This window comes from Amia ocellicauda, unplaced genomic scaffold (assembly GCF_036373705.1).
Source record: "Amia ocellicauda isolate fAmiCal2 unplaced genomic scaffold, fAmiCal2.hap1 HAP1_SCAFFOLD_265, whole genome shotgun sequence".
NCBI classification, from domain to species: Eukaryota; Metazoa; Chordata; class Actinopteri; order Amiiformes; family Amiidae; genus Amia; species Amia ocellicauda.
In genome coordinates, this window is record NW_027102829.1 from 15,031 (window position 1) to 22,500 (window position 7,470).

Below are 7,470 nucleotides of genomic sequence, written 5' to 3' on the forward strand. Positions count from 1 at the left end.
GGCCGGTTCCGAAAATCGCTAAATCTCCCATAGCCAGCCCACGCTCCATCCGATAGAGCACTGCCGGGCGGCCGGCCGGCAACTACGGATCATAACAAATCAACGGGGGCATTTCTCGGAAAACTAACACCGGGGCAGTGCTCAGGGGGGTCCCACCTCGTGGCCACCCGGTTTGGGGGGCGATCGGGGCCGGTTCCGAAAATCGCTAAATCTCCCATAGCCAGCCCACGCTCCATCCGATAGAGCACTGCCGGGCGGCCGGCCGGCAACTACGGATCATAACAAATCAACGGGGGCATTTCTCGGAAAACTAACACCGGGGCAGTGCTCAGGGGGGTCCCACCTCGTGGCCACCCGGTTTGGGGGGCCATCGGGGCCGGCTGAAGAATCGCCCATACTCTGCCATAGGCAGCCCACGGTCCATCCGATCAGAGCAATGCCGGGCGGCCGGCAACCTATGGATCATAACACATCAACGGAGGCATGATAAGAGCATCTTTTATTATCTGCCAAGAAATATAGACCATCACAATGTTCCCCAACTTTCAGCTTCTACCACATCGCTGGGGAGTTTATTCCACTGTGTGACTACTCTCTCTCTATCTCTCTCTCTCTCTCTCTCTCTCTCTCTCTCTGTGTGTGTGTGTGTGTGTGTGTGTGTGTGTGTGTGTGTGTGTGTGTGTGTGTGTACAGCAGTGTCTCCGGTTTTCCTTTTGGAATGCCTTGAAGCCGGGGGGGCTTTGCACTCATGAGAACATAGGGTGTCCTTGCCCTCCTTTCGCAGCCCAGGGCATTGAGAGATCCCTAGACGGGGAAATTACTTTCAAACTGCAGTACCGAAATGTGTCCGTTAGATGGTAGCATGCACCAAGGAATGAAGGAAAGTGCAAAACAAAATGAAAAGGCACATCGCCTGGGCGAAAAATAATCGTAACAAATCAACGGGGGCATTTCTCCGAAAACTAACACCGGGGCAGTGCTCAGGGGGGTCCCACCTCGTGGCCACCCGGTTTGGGGGGCGATCGGGGCCGGTTCCGAAAATCGCTAAATCTCCCATAGCCAGCCCACGCTCCATCCGATAGAGCAATGCCGGGCGGCCGGCCGGCAACTACGGATCATAACAAATCAACGGGGGCATTTCTCCGAAAACTAACACCGGGGCAGTGCTCAGGGGGGTCCCACCTCGTGGCCACCCGGTTTGGGGGGCGATCGGGGCCGGTTCCGAAAATCGCTAAATCTCCCATAGCCAGCCCACGCTCCATCCGATAGAGCAATGCCGGGCGGCCGGCCGGCAACTACGGATCATAAGAAATCAACGGGGGCATTTCTCCGAAAACTAACACCGGGGCAGTGCTCAGGGGGGTCCCACCTCGTGGCCACCCGGTTTGGGGGGCGATCGGGGCCGGTTCCGAAAATCGCTAAATCTCCCATAGCCAGCCCACGCTCCATCCGATAGAGCAATGCCGGGCGGCCGGCCGGCAACTACGGATCATAAGAAATCAACGGGGGCATTTCTCCGAAAACTAACACCGGGGCAGTGCTCAGGGGGGTCCCACCTCGTGGCCACCCGGTTTGGGGGGCCATCGGGGCCGGCTGAAGAATCGCCCATACTCTGCCATAGGCAGCCCACGGTCCATCCGATCAGAGCAATGCCGGGCGGCCGGCAACCTATGGATCATAACACATCAACGGAGGCATGATAAGAGCATCTTTTATTATCTGCCAAGAAATATAGACCATCACAATGTTCCCCAACTTTCAGCTTCTACCACATCGCTGGGGAGTTTATTCCACTGTGTGACTACTCTCTCTCTATCTCTCTCTCTCTCTCTCTCTCTCTCTCTCTCTCTGTGTGTGTGTGTGTGTGTGTGTGTGTGTGTGTGTGTGTGTGTGTGTGTGTGTACAGCAGTGTCTCCGGTTTTCCTTTTGGAATGCCTTGAAGCCGGGGGGGCTTTGCACTCATGAGAACATAGGGTGTCCTTGCCCTCCTTTCGCAGCCCAGGGCATTGAGAGATCCCTAGACGGGGAAATTACTTTCAAACTGCAGTACCGAAATGTGTCCGTTAGATGGTAGCATGCACCAAGGAATGAAGGAAAGTGCAAAACAAAATGAAAAGGCACATCGCCTGGGCGAAAAATAATCGTAACAAATCAACGGGGGCATTTCTCCGAAAACTAACACCGGGGCAGTGCTCAGGGGGGTCCCACCTCGTGGCCACCCGGTTTGGGGGGCGATCGGGGCCGGTTCCGAAAATCGCTAAATCTCCCATAGCCAGCCCACGCTCCATCCGATAGAGCAATGCCGGGCGGCCGGCCGGCAACTACGGATCATAACAAATCAACGGGGGCATTTCTCCGAAAACTAACACCGGGGCAGTGCTCAGGGGGGTCCCACCTCGTGGCCACCCGGTTTGGGGGGCGATCGGGGCCGGTTCCGAAAATCGCTAAATCTCCCATAGCCAGCACACGCTCCATCCGATAGAGCAATGCCGGGCGGCCGGCCGGCAACTACGGATCATAACAAATCAACGGGGGCATTTCTCCGAAAACTAACACCGGGGCAGTGCTCAGGGGGGTCCCACCTCGTGGCCACCCGGTTTGGGGGGCGATCGGGGCCGGTTCCGAAAATCGCTAAATCTCCCATAGCCAGCCCACGCTCCATCCGATAGAGCAATGCCGGGCGGCCGGCCGGCAACTACGGATCATAAGAAATCAACGGGGGCATTTCTCCGAAAACTAACACCGGGGCAGTGCTCAGGGGGGTCCCACCTCGTGGCCACCCGGTTTGGGGGGCCATCGGGGCCGGTTCCGAAAATCGCTAAATCTCCCATAGCCAGCCCACGCTCCATCCGATAGAGCAATGCCGGGCGGCCGGCCGGCAACTACGGATCATAACAAATCAACGGGGGCAGTTCTCCAGAAACTAACACCGGGGCAGTGCTCAGGAGGCTCCCAGCTATCAGCCACCCTATCCCGGGACCGATGGGAGCACTTTAAAATTTTCGAGTCAGGGGACCAGACGGCCGAGTGAAAAACTTTGAAAAATTTTCTATCTCCTCACTCCCATTGACTTTGCATTAGGGCGACCAGGCGGCCGGCGGAAAAAAAATCATAACAAATCAACGGGGGCATTTCTCCGAAAACTAACACCGGGGCAGTGCTCAGGGGGCTCCCAGCTATCAGCCACCCTATCCCGGGACCGATGGGAGCACTTTAAAATTTTCGAGTTAGGGGACCAGGCGGCCGAGTGAAAAACTTTGAAAAATTTTCTATCTCCTCACTCCCATTGACTTTGCATTAGGGCGACCAGGCGGCCGGCGGAAAAAAAATCATAACAAATCAACGGAGGCATTTCTCCGAAAACTAACACCGGGGCAGTGCTCAGGGGGCTCCCAGCTATCAGCCACCCTACCCTGGGACCGATGGGAGCACTTTAAAATTTTCGAGTCAGGGGACCAGACGGCCGAGTGAAAAACTTTGAAAAATATTCTATCTCCTCACTCCCATTGACTTTGCATTAGGGCGACCAGGCGGCCGGCGGAAAAAAAATCATAACAAATCAACGGGGGCATTTCTCCAGAAACTAACACCGGGGCTGTGCTCAGGGGGCTCCCAGCTATCAGCCACCCTACCCTGGGACCGATGGGAGCACTTTAAAATTTTCGAGTCAGGGGACCAGACGGCCGAGTGAAAAACTTTGAAAAATATTCTATCTCCTCACTCCCATTGACTTTGCATTAGGGCGACCAGGCGGCCGGCGGAAAAAAAATCATAACAAATCAACGGGGGCATTTCTCCAGAAACTAACACCGGGGCTGTGCTCAGGGGGCTCCCAGCTATCAGCCACCCTACCCTGGGACCGATGGGAGCACTTTAAAATTTTCGAGTCAGGGGACCAGACGGCCGAGTGAAAAACTTTGAAAAATATTCTATCTCCTCACTCCCATTGACTTTACATTAGGGCGACCAGGCGGCCGGCGGAAAAAAAATCATAACAAATCAACGGGGGCATTTCTCCAGAAACTAACACCGGGGCTGTGCTCAGGGGGCTCCCAGCTATCAGCCACCCTACCCTGGGACCGATGGGAGCACTTTAAAATTTTCGAGTCAGGGGACCAGACGGCCGAGTGAAAAACTTTGAAAAATATTCTATCTCCTCACTCCCATTGACTTTACATTAGGGCGACCAGGCGGCCGGCGGAAAAAAAATCATAACAAATCAACGGGGGCATTTCTCCAGAAACTAACACCGGGGCTGTGCTCAGGGGGCTCCCAGCTATCAGCCACCCTACCCTGGGACCGATGGGAGCACTTTAAAATTTTCGAGTCAGGGGACCAGACGGCCGAGTGAAAAACTTTGAAAAATATTCTATCTCCTCACTCCCATTGACTTTGCATTAGGGCGACCAGGCGGCCGGCGGAAAAAAAATCATAACAAATCAACGGGGGCATTTCTCCAGAAACTAACACCGGGGCTGTGCTCAGGGGGCTCCCAGCTATCAGCCCCCCGGGTCTGGGGGCATTGTTTTTCTTTTTAATCATTTTGAGCATTTCCCCCAGTTTAGAGATGTGTGCCCCTAGACAACCCATTGAGAATAACTATGAAATGTTCTGAAGTTTTGATTTTCAAATGTCGGTGAAAATTGAAAAACGTCATATATTCTTCAAAGGAAGCATGGGGCGATGGTAGGGAGAGTCCCCGCAGCGTGCCTCGGCGGCGATGGGAGCGTTTTCGATGTCCCCGCCCCCCCCCCATAGGGATAGAAGGGGAGTTAGGTGACCAGGCGTCCCGGGTCCCAAAAATCGAAAAATTAATATAGAATGCTTTTTAATCCAGAAATAAAGTAGGGGGCAGTCCTGGTGAGAGTCCCAGCCACAGCCCCAGTGTGTTTTGGAGCCGTTTGGGGCCGGGTGAAAAACTTTGAAAAATGTTCTATCTCCTCACTCCCATTGACTTTACATTAGGGCGACCAGGCGGCCGGCGGAAAAAAAATCATAACAAATCAACGGAGGCATTTCTCCGAAAACTAACACCGGGGCAGTGCTCAGGGGGCTCCCAGCTATCAGCCACCCTATCCCGGGACCGATGGGAGCACTTTAAAATTTTCGAGTTAGGGGACCAGGCGGCCGAGTGAAAAACTTTGAAAAATTTTCTATCTCCTCACTCCCATTGACTTTGCATTAGGGCGACCAGGCGGCCGGCGGAAAAAAAATCATAACAAATCAACGGGGGCATTTCTCCGAAAACTAACACCGGGGCAGTGCTCAGGGGGCTCCCAGCTATCAGCCACCCTATCCCGGGACCGATGGGAGCACTTTAAAATTTTCGAGTTAGGGGACCAGGCGGCCGAGTGAAAAACTTTGAAAAATTTTCTATCTCCTCACTCCCATTGACTTTGCATTAGGGCGACCAGGCGGCCGGCGGAAAAAAAATCATAACAAATCAACGGGGGCATTTCTCCGAAAACTAACACCGGGGCAGTGCTCAGGGGGCTCCCAGCTATCAGCCACCCTATCCCGGGACCGATGGGAGCACTTTAAAATTTTCGAGTTAGGGGACCAGGCGGCCGAGTGAAAAACTTAGAAAAATTTTCTATCTCCCCTAGGTGACCAGGCAGCCGGAGCTGATTTTTCTGACCCCTAAAACAATTATTAAAAGGTATTTTTTCGCCAAACTAAGACTTTTAAAATTCAAATAGGATGATTATCTACTGCCCCAGTGGGTTTTTGAACCATTTTAAGCCTTTTTGACAGTTTTCATTTTTCCCCCATTGACTTCAATGGGAGTTAGGTGACCAGTCCTCCGACTTTTGAACCTCTCCTGGGGGGGCTGTGAGCCCCCGATTTCTTTGCAAAGCACGTCATTCGATTCGTCTCAGTCCCCTCTATATACCCCGTGTGTTTGTTTTCTCGAAAAACCCCCGGAACACGGTTTTTTAGGGGGGGGGTGGGGGGGGGGTACTTCGGAGCCATTTGGGGGGGGGTAAACGACATTTCCCGAAATTAATTTTAACACAGCCTTCCTCAGAATCGCTTTTCCAACAAAATCCTTTTTATTTCGAGTCTCTACGATGTTCCTAAGTGGTCGAAACCACTTTTGGACAGTTTTTACACCAAACGGCTCGGGCGCACAGCGGGCCGTGTGCCGATGGGCGGTTCTCGCGGGTCTGAGGCGGGGCTAGGCTGCTCGCGGCGGGCATGGGAGTGCCGTGTGCAGCCGCCACAGTGTTCCAGGCTGTCAGCATTTCTCTACGGTGCCGGGGGAAATACAGGAACTGGGTTTTTGAAGACACTTAGTGCAATGAGAGAGGTCAAAACTGAGCTAAGGGCACTTGCTGGAGGAAAGTGGCTGGGCCCCGCTAGCTCTTTTACGGACACTTTCTGGACTTGGCCCGGGATTTTCAGACGGTTCTTTGCGACTGTCTGATCATCCAGCGAAATGCAAGGGGGGGAACGGTCCCGGCCGCACCCCGCGTTTCAGGCCTCGTCGGCGGCCCGCTCCGGCGGCTGCGCCCGCTAAGTCTTCGCGGCCCGCCGTGGAGAGTGTGTATGCTGCCCGCCCCAGACGTTCACCCCAAGGGCTTGCGGGCCTTTAAGGGTCTGTCTTTCGGGGTTTCACGGGCTCTGACCTCACCTCCCTGTGGTTCCCGACCGGGGTGTATGTATGCTGCCCGCCCCAGACGTTCACCCCAAGGGCTTGCGGGCCTTTAAGGGTCTGTCTTTCGGGGTTTCACGGGCTCTGACATCTCCCCGGTGGTTCCCACGGAACGGACATATGTATGCTGCCCGCCCCCGGCAGGAACCCCAAGGGCTTGCGGGCCTTTAAGGGTGAGTGCGGGGGGCGTACGGGCTCTGACATATCTCCGGTGGCTCCCACGGAACGGACATATGTATGCTGCCCGCCCCCGGCAGGAACCCCAAGGGCTTGCGGGCCTTTAAGGGTGAGTGCGGGGGGCGTACGGGCTCTGACATATCTCCGGTGGCTCACACGGAACGGACATATGTATGCTGCCCGCCCCCGGCAGGAACCCCAAGGGCTTGCGGGCCTTTAAGGGTGAGTGCGGGGGGCGTACGGGCTCTGACATATCTCCGGTGGCTCCCACGGAACGGACATATGTATGCTGCCCGCCCCCGGCAGGAACCCCAAGGGCTTGCGGGCCTTTAAGGGTGAGTGCGGGGGGCGTACGGGCTCTGACATATCTCCGGTGGCTCCCACGGAACGGACATATGTATGCTGCCCGCCCCCCGGCAGGAACCCCAAGGGCTGTCCCGGCCTTTAAGGGTGAGTGCGGGGGGCGTACGGGCTCTGACATATCTCCGGTGGCTGCCACGAGACGGAATATGTATGCTGCCCGCCCCCGGCAGGAACCCCAAGGGCTGTCCCGGCCTTTAAGGGTGAGTGCGGGGGGCGTACGGGCTCTGACATATAACCTCCGTGTTGCGCGACAGGCCGTCTTTGCCCCCGGCTGC